This window comes from Dioscorea cayenensis, chromosome 7, assembly GCF_009730915.1.
Source record: "Dioscorea cayenensis subsp. rotundata cultivar TDr96_F1 chromosome 7, TDr96_F1_v2_PseudoChromosome.rev07_lg8_w22 25.fasta, whole genome shotgun sequence".
Classification (NCBI taxonomy): Eukaryota; Viridiplantae; Streptophyta; class Magnoliopsida; order Dioscoreales; family Dioscoreaceae; genus Dioscorea; species Dioscorea cayenensis.
In genome coordinates, this window is record NC_052477.1 from 8,386,466 (window position 1) to 8,406,215 (window position 19,750).

The window sequence follows — 19,750 nt, forward strand, 5'->3', positions numbered from 1 at the left end:
TGATTATCCCGGAAAATTGAACCAGTGACGTCCAGTATGTATCTACATCTTCAAATAATGGAGCTCAGTCAAGTTCATATTGCAACCATAGTCTAATTACGGGGAGCTCTAGTTAAACAAGATGCCTATCATCTTACTTGCTCAGGTGTTTTCAACTGTTTGCACTGTTTAAGGGAATCTCAGCTCATGAACTTGTTATGTTAATATTTAAAACTCTTTATCAAATATGATTTATATCAAACCGTTGATTGATTTAGGTAGACCATTAGCCCAATGCCAGTAAATAGGACCGCTCCCAACAAAACAATGGTTTGAGCAGAGGTCCAGCCAGCATTTTGAACTGCCAAATCAGGTGTTGGTTTTGTTGTGTCCTTCTTGGAATCAGAGGAGTCAATGTGCAGCCTCAGAACCTGAAAAAGGGCATATTTGATTAAGTTGATATTAAGAATGACAACAAAATTTTCAAGGTAAGTCCAAGAGTATCAACAGGAACACAAGGAAATGTGCAATTAGTTGCTTGAATGCAGACAAAAACTGCAACCACACGTCTGTAGAGTTTCTAATAGCATACTGTATCAATTTTAGCTTGAGATTTTGATAGTTTTTTCTCTTTCAAATTCTTCATCCCTTCACTAATCTGCTAACTGAAGATTTCTAGACCAGGTGTTAACAAACAGGGTGAAAGAAATCCCCTTATAAAGCTAAACATGCATATCTAATATAATTTTAACATACAGATCATTGGACCAATTCAACAATAGGATATTACACTTTGTCAAAATATTTCTCACAAATTATGCATCTATGTCAAAGGCCGTCACTAATAACAAACAGCTAAAGCAGCCAATTCTTATTGCCAAAAAGATGAAATACAAGAAATAACAAATAGATATCATAGGATAGAAAGCATTCATTTAAAGATTAGCAGCTTCTGAAAAAAAAACATATCGAAAAGAATTAGTCTTGAATGCACTTTCTTACAATAATAAAATTTGAATATAACCTATTAAAAAATAAAACCTTGCTAATCTTATTCATTGGCAATGCAATAAGCTTTGAATGCATGTTTTAAGTGAGATTATGGCATGTATTAAATGCATACCTGAATTATGGTTAAGTTTATACATTCTGAAAATTATCTTTTGAATTGAAGAAAGATGAGGTTCCCGATAGAAACAAAAAGCGATGTTTTTACCTTCCATCCAGCTATTCTGGCATGATTCACAGCTGCAACAAGATCACTATCTGTAGCCAACAAGACTTATCGCCTTCATCATCTTCGTACTGTACAAGTAAACATCAAAATTAAGAAGTGGGGATGGCATCACCAGTTAAGAGAATCTGTTACTTTACCAAAAGTTGAACAGTTTCAGAGTCTATAGCAGGTCCAATTCTCCGTGTGACAGTTGATACATGCTCGCCTAAATTCTCCGTACCTGCAGTCAGATAGATGCAAGTTAAACTTGAACATCTGAAGTATGCATATTGTAGCATTGGCATTCAATACTTGATGAAATTCTATGAATCATAATATACCTGAATTAAATCTATGCACACGACCCTTTTGATCTTCAAGTTTGAAAGAAAAGGAGTTTCCAAGACCAAGCGGGGGATAGATAGACTTCCCAGTTTCAGCATATTCCAATTGCAAAAAGAGCAGACATTTCACTGAAAAGAAAATATTGTCTTTAGATACTTAAATAGCATATTGGAAAATCATGAAAATGATGAAAACTGCAAAGAAAAAGACCTATTGGTATCAAACTCTTCATCAGCTGGCTCCAAGGCAAGGGCAGAATCCCAAAACTTTTGCATTATTGTGTTCGCCATATCATTTGCAGCCCCAGAACCTCCGTCAACCTTTACAAAATTGTAAAAAGTAATAATCAGAAAGCAACTATTGAGGCATTCTAACAAAACAGGGAAAAAAACCACAAGTACTGGGAAAGGTATTTCAGGAACTGAACATTTACAATAATTTGAAGTTCAACAAGTGCATCTCAAGCAGCTAACATACCATGGAGATTGAAGCATGAGTAATTTGTAAAACATCAACACAAGCAACAACGCAACCATCTGAAAAAGAATATATATTAAGTTTGAACAGACAAAGAAATATCAGCTCACCAAAAAAAACATTGCTTACCTTTGTCTAGAACAGGGAGATGCAAGAATTTTCCATCATGCATTATATGCAGCGCATCAAGAATTGTTGTTTCCGTTGATGCACATTCAAGGTTTGAAGTCATTACCTTGAGAAATTATTAATAAAGAAAAATATTCAAGGAACCATATGATATTGAATCAAATAACTCTACCCGTATAAGGATAAACCACATTTAGAGATAAAATTGAAGCAGCATGTATTAATCTCGCAAAGTGAGTTTAGATAGAAACCTTCTCAACCAGAGTTAGTTCAGGGGAAAGATTCTGAGCAACTACTCGCATGAGGATATCTTTCGAACTGCAGATAAGTTCGAGAAATCAGCAATACCAAGTAGACTCACGGAACAATAATAACAGTACATAAAATCAAAGCACAAAAGACATAAAAGCACCAATAACATCAATAGCTTACGTGAGTATCCCTTGAGGCTTGTTTGCCAGTCACAACAACCACAGAATTGACCCGATATTCTCGCATCTTTTTAGAGGCAATATATACATGGTCTGAAGGTGATACTATTGAAACTCTGTAAAGAAATATAATTGAAAATTTGGAGATTTCCCACCAAAAAATGACACAAGAAATATAAAAACAGATGTTTTCATAAACAACAACAGCCATACTTTGTGCTTTCTGTCAAGATAGTTGACAACGAAAGTTTAAACATCCAGTTCTCAAAGAGTTTCTATGAATGCATATGGAGCTGTAATAAAAAATTGATGAGTTATAAAATGTAAATAAAGCTCAGATTGGTAGCATCAAACATTCTACATTTGAAAATATAACTAATTTAGATTAGCTTTCATTGTCTAAGTTTATACTTATCTGTTAAGTGATCAGAAAATATATCTAAAGCTAGTTAGAATACAGGACTTTGTGGTTTTTAATCATTAATCTAAAATCAACTTTCTTGTAGATCACGATTTTGTAATTCAGTAAACATGAAGCCCATGTTCTCATATTAAAGTGTTTGCTGCAATCTCTTCTATGGAAATGAATACGCGGCTTATGTACCAGTATGAGAGAAGCAAACTGAAATTCACAAGAAACTTGTCTGAAAACTTTTAGTTTCTCAATTTTCTACCATTCAAACATCAAAGAATAACTCCTACCTTTATCACTACAAATTTTAATAAATCCATTCAAAAGGTGAGAATATGCCCACCTAATGAAGTGGGCAATAAAAGAAAATTCCACCTTAAAACCTCAAGATTATATCTGTGAAAAAAAAAGGGAACTAAAATATGGCCATAACATAATCCAAAGACGATTCCATGAGTGACAAAATAAAATCTCACATGTTGTGAAAAGGCATTAGACTTGAAACTGCACTACCTTCATCACACAGATACATTTCAAGAGAAAAAGTAGATATTATTACTCAAATCTTGGTAGTTGCATATAATACCAAAGAAATTCGCACTATTCTCTATTTAGTTGCATGTTATAAGACATGAAAGAGTTAGCATAACAAGAGATAGCAGAATACACTCCATAAACAGCACTAACACACACCATCAAAGAAAACTCTAATCCATGCAAAATTTTATAGGAAATGAACCTGAAAAATTGTTTCCCCACTGACGTTCAACATCTTCAACAGATGCCGCAATAGCACTACCCTGCTCTGCAACCTTCTACATTCTTGCTATAGCATCGTAAAGGCATTTTGTGATATCTAACATGGTGATAACTTCACCATTATCAACAACAGGAAGATGCCTAAACTTTCCTGTCATAGATCAAGTGAAATATCACAAGACGGAAAACAAAAAAAAGTTCGAACAAGTGGGTTAAGTATAACTGCAAATTACTATAGAACATAAAATTCCAATCTAATATTACATGAAATCAGTATATTACGTCAGAAAATTAAACAAAATATCATTATGATCAATATCCATATCTATATTTTTCAAGCACTCCCCACAAATTACTCAGCACAAATAATAAATCCAGCATATCAAAGAAATATCCAGACGCTGTTCTTACCCTAGAAACTTGACTCAAAATTGTGGGAAATAATACTATTTTCACCGTTTACCTTCCTCTTTAAGTAGATCAGTGCAGAATATCTCGCTCACTTTAAAAAGCCAATTAAATTCCAAACCAAAGCAAACAATACTTAACTCTGTAGTACTGCAAAAAGGATATAGCTTTGTACCATCTTCTACAATGCTTCAATAGCCAAAGTATCCGCCATCACAAACACTGGGTTCCTCATCATGATCTTCGAAACAATAGTCTGCTCCGTCCTCAAACCTTTAGCTATCACCCTCACAGCAATATCCTATCCAATAAGAAAAAAACCCACAATCAAAAACTAAAAATACCCAAAATCCGACACCCCAAGATAAAACGAATCGAGATACAAACCTTATCTGTGACAATGCCTGAGAGAAGCCTGATAAGTGCTTGCGCGATATGAATGTGAAGCATTCATTCCTTATGTTGAGCATTACTTTTCTCAAGTTTTTACATTAATATGTGTGTTTTTATGTTACTTTTATGGAGGTAGGGTTGTGAGGCCGAGTATGAAGGAAATAGGCCAATGTGGATCATAATGCACCTATTTTGGAGGAGATCTTGCTAAGGTTCAAACGCGAAGACATAGGTCAGGTGTGAGATGCTAGAGTGTGTGCCAACCTCCTCGTATTCGAGTGAGCACATTCATTTGGAGGGGCACAAAGGCAGTCACACTCGAACATTCGATTTATGCATATAAGAACAAGAGATCCACCAACGTGTGCATCATTGAAGAGGCAAGTGATTCACGACATAAACGTGTGCCCGTTTGCGTTACCCCAATGAAAGTATGGAATTTGGGAGTATTTCTGGCATAGTACTATAGTAGAGTTCTGTAGCAAAACACCGTAGCAAAGTGCTGTAGCAGCACGGCCGAGAAATCCGAGAAATCAGAGAATCCACACGGGCGTGGAAATTATCCACGCCCGTGTGGAAATTCCACAGGTCGTGTGACATCATACACGCCCGTGCAGTCGCCCGATTCAAGCCCTATTTAAAGCTGATTTCAGCCCCGATTTTGGTATTCCTTTCTCCATCTTTTCCCTAACTTGTGAGAGAGCTTCGGCTAGGGTTTCGAGGGGTATTGGCCAAGATTTTGGAGAGGTTCTACTTCTCCGACATCATGATTCCATTAGGAAGAAGGTTGGTAGGGGAGCTTCCATCGAGGCGTATCCTATACCGGACGAAGGAATCCTTGGACGACAGTAGAGGACTTTCCACAAGACCATCGACACGCACCATCGAGGGGTTTCTTTTATGGATTCATTGCTTTTTACATTCGATTTCTTTTGATTGTACTAAGCTCCATGGAGAGCTAAACCCCTAGTGGGTACTTGGATGATTGTGAACCCTAGGATGTATTCGTTTCATTTAACTTCTTTATTATGCTTTCAATAAATTGATGTTTATTGTGAGTTCCAACCTTGAATGCTTGATTGTATGAACATTTCCCCTATAGTGACACTAGGGTTGAGAGTTCTTGTTGATAACCTTGTGAGTGAGTGACACACCACTAGCGTTAGACAAAGCTAGGTTGGAGAGGGTTGAGAGGGTGAGTCGAGAGGTACAGGAGCGTCCCCTTTCCCCTTCGACGTGATAGATTCTACCTCCGTTCCTCGAGTTCTTTGCGGCCATAATAGAGTGAATGGTCTAAGGGATGAAACTCCGCTGGGGCCTAGTTGCGCGTGCAATGGAGTGAAGCGTTGAGAGGATCTTAGTATCTAGGTCTTAATTGTGGCTAGGGACCTTCCACCTTGACCAAAGGGGTAGGTCTATATTTAGGAAGAGATTTATCACTTGGAATCCCTAGAGCTCATTGCAACTCTATGCGAGTGCAAGGTGTTGAGATTGTTCGATTTCTCCTCCGGGACATGTATAGAGTTAGGCATAGTTGACCTTAGATTTGGGACTATGTATGTAAGGATTTCCATGACTCACCATTGCATTGATTAGGAAGCATAATAGAGAGTTCTTGCACTTGAAGCGATCATCCTAGGTGAAGCATTATCCGAGTACCCCATTCTTTATCGATTGCCTTACCCTCTTCTTACTTTTGCTCTTTCACTTGTTGTTTTTATTGTTGAGAATTGAATCAATTTCACACTTATCACTATTGATATTCCACATAGCTAAGAATCGAATTAAGTGTCTTTACTCCCTACTCCCTGTGGATTCGACCCCGCTCACCCGGGATTATTACTTCGACAAACCCGTGCACTTGCGGGATATAAGCAAGGGGAACTTGTCAAAGCCCATTCGCATCAGTCAATAGAACAACATCGACCCGTCACGCGGCCATCCTCCGGCAAGCATCAGATACCATCGTCACCTAGGAAATCATCAGCGCTTTCGAAAGCCTAAGCTTCCTCACCGTCCTCTCCCCACTACCCCCCATACTCCAACACAATTACACATCAATTAATCAAAACTAGAGAGATAAAAGAATAAAAAGGACCAATGAATAAGGAATAAGGAAAGAATCTCACTGGGCTTGGTTAGGGGATGAAGGCTTGACAGAAGCGGCGCCATTCTCCGATGAAGCGAGAGCCTTCTTCGACAAAGCGGAGGGCGCAACATGGCACGAGCGGCGGGAAGGGGGAACAGCGTGGGTATTCATCGATGGAAGAAACAATGAAACCCTAGAGAGGAGGTAATCGCCAGAACCCTGGATTGGGTGGTGGCTATGACGAGGCATAGAAGTGAGAACCGAGCGTATCTTCTTTGGACTTTTAACGGATTCGGTTTTTTTTTTGTTGCGGTTTTAGATCCGAACCCGGTTGTTTAGCCGATCCGATAAGGGTGGAATGCTCTCCATTCTATAAATATTTTTTTAAGTTAAATTATATATATATATATATATATATATAGATATATATATATATATATATATACATATATATATATATATATAAATATATCTTGATTAATTGTTTTACATATTAAAACTTTTATTCTACATGGTATTTGGTTTTATTGAAAATATACAATAGACGAATTTTGAGATATATAGAGATAAAAATAAAAATGTTATTTTAAACAAATCTCTTCAAATTATGTAAAATATTAATTAAATAATAATTAACCTTTAATCTATACATACTATTAAAGTAGATGTATAATCTACTCCGAGAGCATTTCAAAGAACAATTTATTTATTTTTAATAATATTTAAATTTTTATTTATATTACTTATAATATTAATAATTGAAAAACATTAATTACACCTAATTATTTATGTAATAAATGTCAATGAGACTTTTGAAATCCAAGGTATAAAATAGTTTCTGAGTTGTTTAATTATATTATTTTATATTTGATATTGCTTCAAAACTCCTCACAAAATTTTAAAATCACCGATGTGAAGCCGGGAGAAATGCCTAGTTACATTAAATTCAGTAGGAAGGGTTTCATTTGTAGAGTCTCCATTCTGGAATCCGAATAGTCGATGGATAAAAAAATAAAATAAAATAATTTAAAAAAATACAAAATAAGATTTTGACATTTTTTTTTATAAAAACAACAAACACTATATATATATCAAAAGTATGAACATGGGTTGGGAATTAATCATGTGCACCCACAATCTACGATCATTACCATTATTTTTGCAAATGAGTCTTGAACTCGTCATCGTTTTCCACAATAAGGTTAAGTACCACTAGGCTATAAATTTTTTGGTTTGATATCATTTCTTTAACAACATTTTTTTTTTCAATATTATTTTTTATTGAGATTTTACAAAATAACAATTCAAAAGATTTTTTATTTTTTTAATAATTTTTTTACATGAACCTAATTATAACAAAATATAGTTTTTTATAATTTTTAAAAATAAATTTTTCTTTGCTTATGTGCCATATATACACTAATGGATCCCCTATTTTGATAAAAAAATTAAGTTATTATTATTATTATTTATTAATTTATTTGGAATAGAGATTTGAGAAATACCCTTATTAAAATTGATAATAAGTTCAACTCAATGGATTTAAATTTTGCGACACAGTTTGCGACACCAACAAATCGTTGCAAATAATGTGTCGCAATTTGTGTCGCAAACCAATTGCATGTCAAGTGCCAACATTTGCGACAAAATTTGTGACACCAATAGATCGTTGCAAATAATGTGTCGCAATCTGTGTCGCAAACTATTACATGGTAGGTGCAAAAACTTTTGCGACAAAATTGACGACATTCTTGGATGGTCATTTTTTTGCAACGCAATTTGGTTAAATCTGTAACATTTTTGTTTTTTTTGTCACAAATGGTTGCAATTTGTGTTGCAAATCTGCGACACATTTATGTGTCGCAAATATATGTGTCACAAATAGCATTTTTTCTTGTATTGTTGTTTAGTATCTCCCCTGCATTTTTCCTTCATTATAGCCCTAGAAAATAAAAATCACACTCTCGGATCTACAGTACATATGCTACAATACCATTTACAACACACAAAAATGGATTGGGCGCAACTACAACAAGGGATAGGATTGAGGCACTACATTTTTAAATTGAGTTATATAAAATGATCTTTTATAATTTATTTAAGTAAAATTTTTTAATAATTATTTCATTCAAAATAAAAGTACTATCCATGCTGGTTACTGATAGCTTCGTGTTACTCTTTTAGTGTTTAGAATATAAAAATGTGCATTTTGACTTGTAACGTTTAGTTCATTTTAATATTTGAATTGTAGATTTATTTGTTTTGATTTTATGTTTTCACATTAGGTATGTTATGTGTGTGTTATATATTTTTTTAATCCACATTGATTGGATGCCAAAATAAACAATTTACAGAGTTTAGAGGATAAAATAAATATTTTTAGATTTAGGAGATAAAATGAAAATTGACCAAACTTCATGGGTGACAAATTATTTACAGTAAGTGTTGCGGATGATTTCCTTATTTTAAAAAAAATGCCAAATAATTTTGATGCTTCACATAGCAGCAACTAACAATAAGTGTTTGGCTGGCCATTACCCAATGTTATTGAGGATGAACATGTGAAAAATAAAGAATTACAAATCAAATTTCATTTAATTAAATTTTTTATTTAATGTAAGCCTATAGTGATTATTACCCTCGTTTATGTTACACAAACCTATTAAGAATAAGTGTTGAAATTATGTATTTACTAAATTTCATTTGTTCATGGTTTAGACCTCTTTGACCTGGGAAGAAGAGAGTCTCAATATTTCAACTTTCTTGTCATTTCATCAGAAATAGAACACTTGAGCATGCTTTCCCTAACTTGTTAATTTTAATTTCTACAAGATATTTAGATTTTGCATTTTGATATATCTATTTCTTGAATCTCAAGTTACAACAATAGCTGCAAATTTATTAGTTAGAAACTTGATCTTGATTAGTTTTAACATTCGATGAAGACTTTTAGTATTTAATTAGTTAAACTCCTAAGATCTTTAGACTTATTTATGCCTTTAATCTTTATGGGTATTTTGGATTAGCAGATTTAACGTTGTACCACATTAATGAAGTTTTCACAACACTGAGTTGTGAAAAATTATATGCTACGTTATATATGTCTACCAATGTTGCAGTAACTTATAATGGTAGCATTTTAATAGTTGATCATGATGATCAACACATTAAAATGGTGAAATTCCTCAAATAACCATGAATCTAAAAGTCTCAACAAACTTAAAAATAGAAATCAAACAGAATTTTCATTAGAGCTATATTTATACTTCATTTGGTGTTTGTAATGTCAAGCTAAAATCCTTTCATGACATTTGATCATTAGATCATTAGTTTAACTATTTTGTGGTATCTACCATTTAAAACTTTATACTTTGTCTGGATAGGGGTTTTAGGGGTTTTGTAAAGTATGGTAAGGTATGGTAAAATGAAGTTGTAAACCATTAATTGTTTGGGACAAAGGTAGAATAAAAGAAGATTTTTGAACCATGTTGTGTTTGGTTTGAAAGTAAGGTCGGGTAAAGTTATATAGTAAAGTTATGAAAATACTCTTTGAATATTAAAAATACATATATGTTAAACATAATTGTTTAATAATATATTTTTATTTATTACAAATTAAGTTATAACCATAAAGGCTAAAACGTTTTTATTCCATCTACTTGATATAAAACAAAGTTCACATAAAAATCAACAAAGAGCTCAAAAAGTTTATATGTGTGTATGTATATATAAGATTGAGATTAGTGAATTCTAGCATGTCAAGTTTGTATGTCAAATCTTTATATATATATATATATATATATATATATATAAGATTGAGATAAACATGCCAAATTTGCATAATGAATTCTCAAATAATCAACCAAGAAACAAACAAGGTAAACATTATTTTGGCAATTATCCAACATAGTGCAATCCATACTTAGCATCAATTTTTCCACAAATAACAAAATAATCCACATAATGCAATCCATATTTAACAACAATTTGTTGACAAATAACAAAGTAGTCCATTTAATGCAAACTACACTTAAATCAATTTCTTCACAAAGAAAACAAATAGTCCACATAATGCAATCCACATTTCCATAAGATGTCATTCACTAGAATTGTTTTAGTTAAGAAAATCCAAATTCTTACACCATGGAACAATATTGGGTAATACATCATTATCACGATGTAGTAACCAGCACAGTTGCCCTGGTAAATTGGAAAAATTTTTGAAAGAAATTAAATTCATTAACTTATAGCATAAGAGAAAATAAATAAAAGAATATCACAATCAAGTATGTTATATAAAATAATTAGTTTGGTAGTCAAATGAAGATAAGAATATCTAAGAAAATACTAACCATTCATTATAGTTTTGTGATTCTTGATCACAACTGATTAAGTCCAACAACACTGATTTGCAATGCTCATCCTGGCATATAATCACAATTTTTAACATTTATGGGTCCTAGACAAGGAAAACATTTGCTTTGTTAAAAAGAGATTGTGGTATTCCTATGTCATTAAGCATACCCCCTATATCAAAATCTTTTAGTGGATCCCAATTTGTAATACATTGTTCTAAAATGTTTGTGTATCTTATGCTCATGTTTGCTTGAATCATTGCATTGGTTGATTGAACAAGAGCATTAGCTATTGACTCAAGAGCTATAGACAAGTTAGCATCTTCATGATTGTCACGTCTTTTACCTCTTTTCGCCCTAGATGAACTTGGAGCATCAAATTGTGATGGTTGATTTAGTGGTGAAGCTTCATCAACAACTTCATTCTCATGTGAAGCCATATTTTCATTCTCACACAAATTCTCGAAATTTGCTTCGTTTTCAGAAACCATAAAATTAACATCATTGATTGTGTCCCCCGAACAAGGGTTATGTGATGTCTTTTAAGAAATTTGAAGTTTTCTTCTTATCATCTCCGACATGATCTTGACATGTTACCCAGTTACCCTATCTTGTTCATAAAGTTGAACCAATTTTTCATAATTCCTAACACAATTATTTACAAGTTCATTGGCTTATGGTTTAACCTACACATTTAAATATTTTACAAACATGTCACATATGTAACGTGTATTATGTTGTAATAAACAAATAAACTAACCACAATTAGGTGTCGCCACACCTCTTGCTCAGCATTCCATATTTTTGTAGTTGGACTCCAAGCAAATCCCTGATTCCATTTTTGAAAATGTCATAGAATCAGATAAATGGTTTGTTTATATTTTTCATACAATTTTGCACTTTTTCTTTGTCTATTGGCTTATTGGGAAATTTACCTTTCATCTCGTTCACTATATTATCTAATGCATATGTAGTGAAAGTTCCCCCAACTCTATTCACCATTGCTTGTTGGTGCAAATACACATCTATTAAAGCATCATCCATCACAAAGGTCCATATGCATGTGGTGTTCCCATCATTATTGCTTGAAATTGTTTTCCTCTTTGCATTTTTCTAAATAAATCAACCAAAAAAGGAACACTTAACAATGATTATGACAATAATATAGTGCACAATGTAATTGTTTACATTAGAAGAAAAAAATAATATTTACACAAAATTATTTTTCATCTTTTTGCTAAAGATTTTTATGTAATAATAATAAAATGCTAGATTTAAACAACTTATGTATTACATTAAGGAAAAAGGGATTTGAGGGAAAATCTATTTGAGTGAGCAAAATAACTGATGCAAATGACACAGTTGACCAACTTAACTGACCACAAGTGTCGTAGGAGTTCTAGTTATTTAGTTATTCTTTCATCACATTAGTGTTGTTGCTGTTTTTGAATGATTGTATACTGATGTGGAACATGCTTACATGGAGAAGAATCAGTTATTTAGTTTCTATATTATCCATGATTAGTGAGTAGTTTATATTCAGTTTATTATGTGTAAGTTGTAACTTCTCTCTTATGCATGCTACTGTTACTCTATCTATATATGTGTAATATTCTAAGTGTTATCAAGCATTAAAAAAAAAGGAAATATAGATGAGTGTTCTTGTTCTTCTCTCAATACTTTTTCCATTCTTTGAACTATTATCTATTCAACTGAGATTCCAAAAGTGGTATTAGAGCCTTTCAAAAACCATCATCTCTTCATGGCATCCATTAACATTAATCCTGTGAGTACATCTCATTCCTCTCTACCTATATTCACAGAGGAGTGCTATGAATTCTGGAGTGTAAAGATGAAGACATTGTTCTAGTCAAAAGATCTTTGGGACTTGGTTGAGAATGGGTTTCCAGATCTTGATGTACAAGAAAAATAGGCTGAGGGAGAACAAGAAGAATGACTCCAAAGCCTAGTACTACATCTAGCAAGCTATTCATGAGACGATTTGCTCTCACATCACTGCATCAACGATGTCCAAGCAGACATGGACTATACTGCAGACTAAGTTCAAGGGTCTTCTAAAGTAATTGCTGCAAAGATGCAAACTTTTCCGTAGAGTTTGAAACCATTCAAATGTAGAGAAATGAATCGGTGTAAACCTTCATTTCTAGGGTGGTTTCAATAGTGAATCAAATGAGGATTTTTGGAGATTTAATCTCATATCAAACTGTCATTGCGAAGGTACTCCGAAGCTTGTCAACTCGATTTGATCATGTTGTTGCTGTTATAGAAGAAGAAAGTGACCTCACTACACTGACGATTGATGAACTCAATGGATCCTTATAATCTCATGAGGTGACGATTAACCGATCTACAGAGAAAATTGAAGAGAAAGTGTTCCAAGTGAAAGCTGAAGCATCTCATACTAGAGAAGGTGACAAGACCTGAGGTAGAAGTCGAGGCAGAGGCATGCTTCGAGGAAGGTTTCGAGGCCGAGGTTAAGGTTGAGGAAGAGCAACATTCAATGAAGCCAGACAACATAAGGGCCATATGCAGTGTCATAATTACAAAACGTTCAGACATGTGAAGGCTGAGTGTTGGTTTAAGGAAGAGGAAGCAGATGTGGCGAAAGAGAATGAAGTCAGTCATCTCTTTATCGCTCATAGTGAATTAGAGGAGGCATCTGGTAATGTTTGGCTTGTGGATAATGGGTGTTCTAACCACATGTCCGGCCTGAAGGAGTTGTTCCAATGAATTGATGAAACCAAGAAGACAACAGTCAACAAGGAGATAAAAGTTGAAGGAAGAGGAACTGTGGTAATCACCACCTCTTTAGGCAAGGTGAGGGTTTTGAATGATGTGCAGTATGCCCCTTATTTAACTCATAATTTATTGAGTGTTGACTAACTATTATCTAGTGGCTATACTATTATGTTTACATATAATCCATGTTTGATTAAAGACCATGAGACAGGAAAGGTGCTGACTAAAATTCAAATGAAAAAAATCATATGTTTCCATTAGAAGTTGTCAATGTAGGGTCTTATCATATGGGTGCAAACGCATAGAAGAATTCTAATATCTGGCATTTGAGATATGGACATTTACATCTTAAAGGGTTGAATATATTAAATAAAAAAGACAAGTTAGAGGTTTGCCTCTTGTTGAGAAGATCGGTGTATGTGAGGCATGCATCTATGGCAAACAAACACGCATGTCATTCCCTAGTGGCATGGCTTAGCGTGTTTCTTCACCACTTGAACTTGTGTATACTTTCTCTTGTTCATAGATAACTACACTCGGATGACTTGAGTATATTTTCTTAAACTTAAGTCTCAAGTCTTTGAAAACTTCAAGAAGTTCAAGTCACTTGTGGAGAATCAAAATGAGCATACCATTAAAAGTCTTGAGCACTGATTGTAAAGGAGATTTTCTCTCCGGTTAGTTCAAAGCTTTTTGTGATGAACATGGAATCCACCGTGAGCTTTCAACACCTTATACACTAGAGCAAAATTGAGTCATTGAACAGATTAATAGGATGGTGGTTGGGATGGCCAGAAGTTTACTCAAAGAGAAGGATCTACCCAATAAATTCTGGGCAAAGGCTGTGGCAACAGCTATCTACTTGTTGAATCTTTCTCCAACTAAAGTAGTCAGGAACAATAATCCATTTGAAGCTTGGTCAAGTAAGAGTCCTTCTGTTCATCATTCAAAAGTGTTTGGATATATAGCTTATACATTGTTAAATGCACAACATAGACAAAAACTTGATGTATAATATGAAAAGTGTCTATTCATAGGCTATTGCACTGAAACAAAAGCATATAAATTACATAGTCCTACTAGTAAAAAGGTTTTCATTAGTAGAAATGTAATATTTGATGAAGAATCCATTTGGATTTGTAGTCAAGACAATGAGTTGCAAACAAAGTATCCATTTGAAGCTATAGTGGAGAAGGAAGCATCCAATGAAGCACCACTTGCACCAATTTTTGAAAGTGATGGCAGGACCCCAAACTCATCAAGAAATGGTTCTCAGTCAACCTCTAGTTCTGAATCTTCTTCTGTAGAAATACCTCTATTGAATGTGCGAGCATTAAGGGAGATTTATGAAGCTTCTATGTTTGCGTTTTTAGTGACTGATCCGACTACATATGAAGATGCTGCTACAAGGAAAGAATGGAGAGAGGCCATGCAGGAGGAGATTGCAGCTATCGAAAGAAACCAAACATGGGATTTGGTTGATCTACCAGTAGGCAAGAAATCCATTGGGTTAAAATGGATGTTTAAAACAAAATATAATCCTGATAATAGTATACAGAAGTTCAAAGCTCCATTGGTGGCAAAGGGTGTTAACCCAGAACACAAAGAAGAAGATGAACAGTAAGAAAGAGGAACGAAGATTCTGGAGAAAACTGGAAAAAAACTAGAGCAGTGAGACTCTAATTTCTCACATTACGTCAAGAGTACAATCAAAGCACTTACATATTTATATCATTGTAACTAAACTAGACCCAAGACATACCTTGACTCAACTTTATACATAGGACTGACTTAATACTAGCTGGGTTCGAGTCTAACCAACATATGATGCCTAGAACTTAAATACAATCCAAGATGATGCAATCTCAACCGTTGATAATATTCTTCAAAGTACTCCTCCAAACATTCAACTAAAATGCCAGGCTTCAATTCAGCAACCATTCAACTCTTTAACTTCAGCAGTAAAACAACAGCATCAGCAAAATCTCTTCAATCAATCCAACAAACTCCCCCTTGATTGAAGATTACAAACACCAAGAAGAAGCCTGAATTTGCACAACTTCTTTGCATCCAGACATTTTTGTAAAAAGCATCGCAATCGATCTTCGAGTGTTGCGATACTCTAATAGTACTTTTTATCATTCACCAAGTCTCTAATGAAATGAAATTTCACATCTATGTGTTTAGTCTGTTATGAAGAACTGGATTCTTAGCATTGCCGAGACAAGAGCTGGTTATCACAATGAATTGTAATTGGCCTTTCAATCTGATAGCCACAATCACCCAAAATTCTTTTAATCCATACTCCTTGACAACATGCATCACATAAGGAGATATATTCTGCCTCTGTGGATGAAAGAGCAACATTCCTTGTTTCTTTGAGATCCATGATACAATTCCTGATCCAATATTAAATGCCACTCCAGAAGTGCTTCTTCTGTCTTCAGTGCTTCCTCCCCAATCACTATCGACCATCCTTGCACTATGCAATTGCTCCTTCTTTTGTAAAAAATCCCAAACTCTTTAGAACCGACCAAGTATCTTAATATATGTTTTGCTGCACCAAAATGATGTCTAGAAGGCTTGTGCATAAACCTTGATAGAAAATTAAGCGGGAAGGCTATGTCGGGGCCTTGAGTGTGTGATATAAATTAATTTCCCAATCAATTATCACGTATGTTGTTGCGTCTACGACTACGCTTCATCATATATTTGCAACTTGAGGCTTGGACTCGAGTGGAGTTGAAAGCCGGTCTACAATTTTTGCATGTTGTATCTTTTTAGCAAGTCCTCCACATATTTTTTTCAGACTAACATGAATACCAAGTTTGTCTGTTTAATCTCAAACCCCAAAAAATATGACATTACTCCCAAATCATTCATGTCAAAGGCCTTCTTCATATCTTTTCTGAAATTCTCCACCAAAATAGGAGTAGAGCTCATACATATCAAATCATCAACATAAACACACACCACCAGAATTTCTCCTTGACCTTCATTTTTTCACATATAAAGGTGTGTTCATTGGCACTTCTTTTGAACCCTTGCTTCTGAAGATATGAATCAAGTTTGCAATACCAGGCTCTTGGAGCCTGTTTTTAAACTCATACAATGCCTTGTGCAATTTGTACACCAAATTCTCCTTTCCTTGAACTTCAAATCCTTTGGGTTTGCTCAACATACACTTCTTCACTGATCTCCCCATTCAAAAAAATGCAGATTTTTACATCCAATTGAAATACAATCCAATCCTTATGAGTCTGCTAAGGACAAAAGGATTACGATAGATATCCATCCTTGCGACCGGAGAAAAAATTTCTTCATAGTCTACTCCATGCTCTTGAATGTAACCTTTTGCCACTAACCGAGCTTTATGCTTTTGTACTTCTCCATTTGGCATGTATTTAGTTTTGAACACCCATTTCAATCCAATTATTTTTCTTGCACGGAGGCAATTACGTCCAATTCCCATGTATTATTTTTTTACGTATTGCGGTGATTTCATCTTGCATTGCTTGCTTCAAACATAGGATTGTTGTGCTTCTTGAAAGTTTTCGAGGTTACATCACTGATAGTGCAAAAGAAGCGACTCTCATATATTTCCACGAGCTCTCTTACTCTCACGGGTGTTGAATCTTCAACGGGACGTCAAGGTTTTCGAATCTGTCATAGAAGGGATCTGTTATCTTGAGAAACATCTTACGTGGTGTTTAATTCAGGATGAATCACCATTCCCAATTGATGCGAGATGAATTCACGGAACCGAGAAGACAACCTGCCCAGAAACAAAAATTCTTTGATCAATTGAATTATGAGTATTCCACTCCCAATATTTTTCCTTCATCAAAAGTGCACATCTCTGCGATTATAACTTTGTTTGTGAGTGGTTCAATCAATTTATAAGCCTTAGATTCAGAACAATATCCAATGAAGATACATTTTTGAGCTCTATCATCAAGTTTCTGCAAATGTTGAGATGGCACTTTAGTGTAGGCAATACAACCAAAAATTTTTAAATGATCAACATTTGGTTTGACACCAAACCAAGCTTCATAGGGGTTCTATTAATCACTTCACGAGTGGGTGATAGATTAGATAAATAAACTGCAGTAGACACAGCTTCTGCCCAAAAAGAGATAGGCAATTGCTTGAAATTCAGCATACTTCTTGCCTTCTCCACCAATGTTCTATTTTTTCTCTCAGCCACTCCATTTTGTTGAGGTGAATAAGGTGCAGTGTATTCATGTTTTACGCCAAGTTTATCACAAAAACTTCTAAATTGATTTGACATGTATTCACCCCCTCTATCCGTCCTAATCACCTTGAGTTTATAATTTGATTGTCTTTCAACATAAGCTATGAATTCTTGGAAGCATGCAAGCACCTCACTCTTATTTTTAATGAAATAAACCCAGCTCATTCTTGTGTAATCATCAATAAAAAGTAAAAAATACCTATTGCCTCCAAGAGAAGCTTCTTGCATGGGGCCACATACATCTGAATGAATTAATTGAAGCTTTTCCTTGGCTCTCCAAGATTTTCCTGAAGGAAAAGAAGATCTAGTTAGCTTGCCATAAATACATGCTTCACACCCATTGAAATTCTTTATGCAAGGCAGCCCATTCACCATACTTTTTTGATATAATAGTTGAAGACTTTGAGAGTTCAAATGACCATATCTCCTATGCCATAACATTGAATTATCTGGTGCAGTCATTACAGAATTGGCTTGAGCAACTTGAGAGAATTCAATAGGGAAAAGATTATTCTTGTTTTTCTGAATTACTAAGATCTGCATTCCAGTTGCTACTTCCTTGATAGTACACTTATCATCTTCAAAAGTCACACTGTATCCATTAGCTAACATCTGCCCCACACTCAGCAAATTATGTGCTAAACTGGGTACATATTGCACGTTATGAATTAATTTAGTTTCTCCTCCATGAATTGTGACAGCGACTGAGCCTTTTCCAGCTACATTCACCTCTTGATCATCTCCAAGTCTAACCTTATGACAGTCTGATTCATCCAAAGTGTAAAATAATTCTTTCCTGCCTGACATATGACATGAGCAACCACTATCTACAAGCCAAATTGAAGGTTCACAAGCTTCATTCTCAGTGTGAACCATGAATAAACTCCCCATATCTTTGTTAGGAGTTTGAGGATTTTGAGATTCCTGAGAACTTGATCCTCTCTCCACATACTTGTTTTCAAGAATTTTATCTTTGAACCAGCAATTAGATTGTACATGTCCAAACCTTTTGCAATGAAAACATTGCACATTTTTTAAATTGCTTCTGGCATACCTTTGCTCAGAACTCTGAACTCCATGATCTATTGTTTGAGTATCTCTGAAGCTAAATCCTCCCTTTGGCCCATATGCTCTTCCTCTGCCTCTGTTAGGACTTCTACCCCTTTGTCTTGAAAAACCTCTGCCTCTGCTACAAGTGGAAGACCAATTCTCATCATCAAATGAATCTTCTTTCATAACAAGAGCTTTATCAGTAACAGTATCATCCTGACTCAGCAATAGAGCTTCATGAGCTTGAAGTGAACCAGCTAACTCATCCATGGTGAGTTTTGTGAGATCTTTAGCTTCACCAATTGCTGCAACAACAAAGTTATACTTTGGTCCCAAGGTTCTAAGGACCTTTCCAACAGCAAGGGCTTCAGGCATTTCATCTCCTAGTCCTTTGATTTGATTAACCAGATCATTTACTCTAGCAATATATGCTTGCACACCTTCACTCTCCTTTCTTTGTAGGCTTTCAAAAGCTTGCCTTAATGCCTGAATTCTCAATGCCTTAATCTTGGGACTTCCTTGAAATTGTATCTTGAGACTGTCCCATGCTTCCTTAGCAGTATTAGCTGCTGCAATTCGAGAGAATAAAGGACGATGCACTGCTTGTTGAATGAGAAATAAAGCATGAGCATCCTTCTGTTGGTTCTCAGTGAGCTTAGCTTCTTCTTTAGAAAAACCTTTCTCAACTACTT

At 34.8% G+C, this 19,750-nt stretch overlaps 1 pseudogene; it reads right to left on the bottom strand.

Moving 5' to 3' along the window:
* Nucleotides 1–236: 236 nt before the first annotated feature.
* On the bottom strand, nucleotides 237–6,809 carry LOC120265058 (annotated as a pseudogene).
* Nucleotides 6,810–19,750: the final 12,941 nt, after the last annotated feature.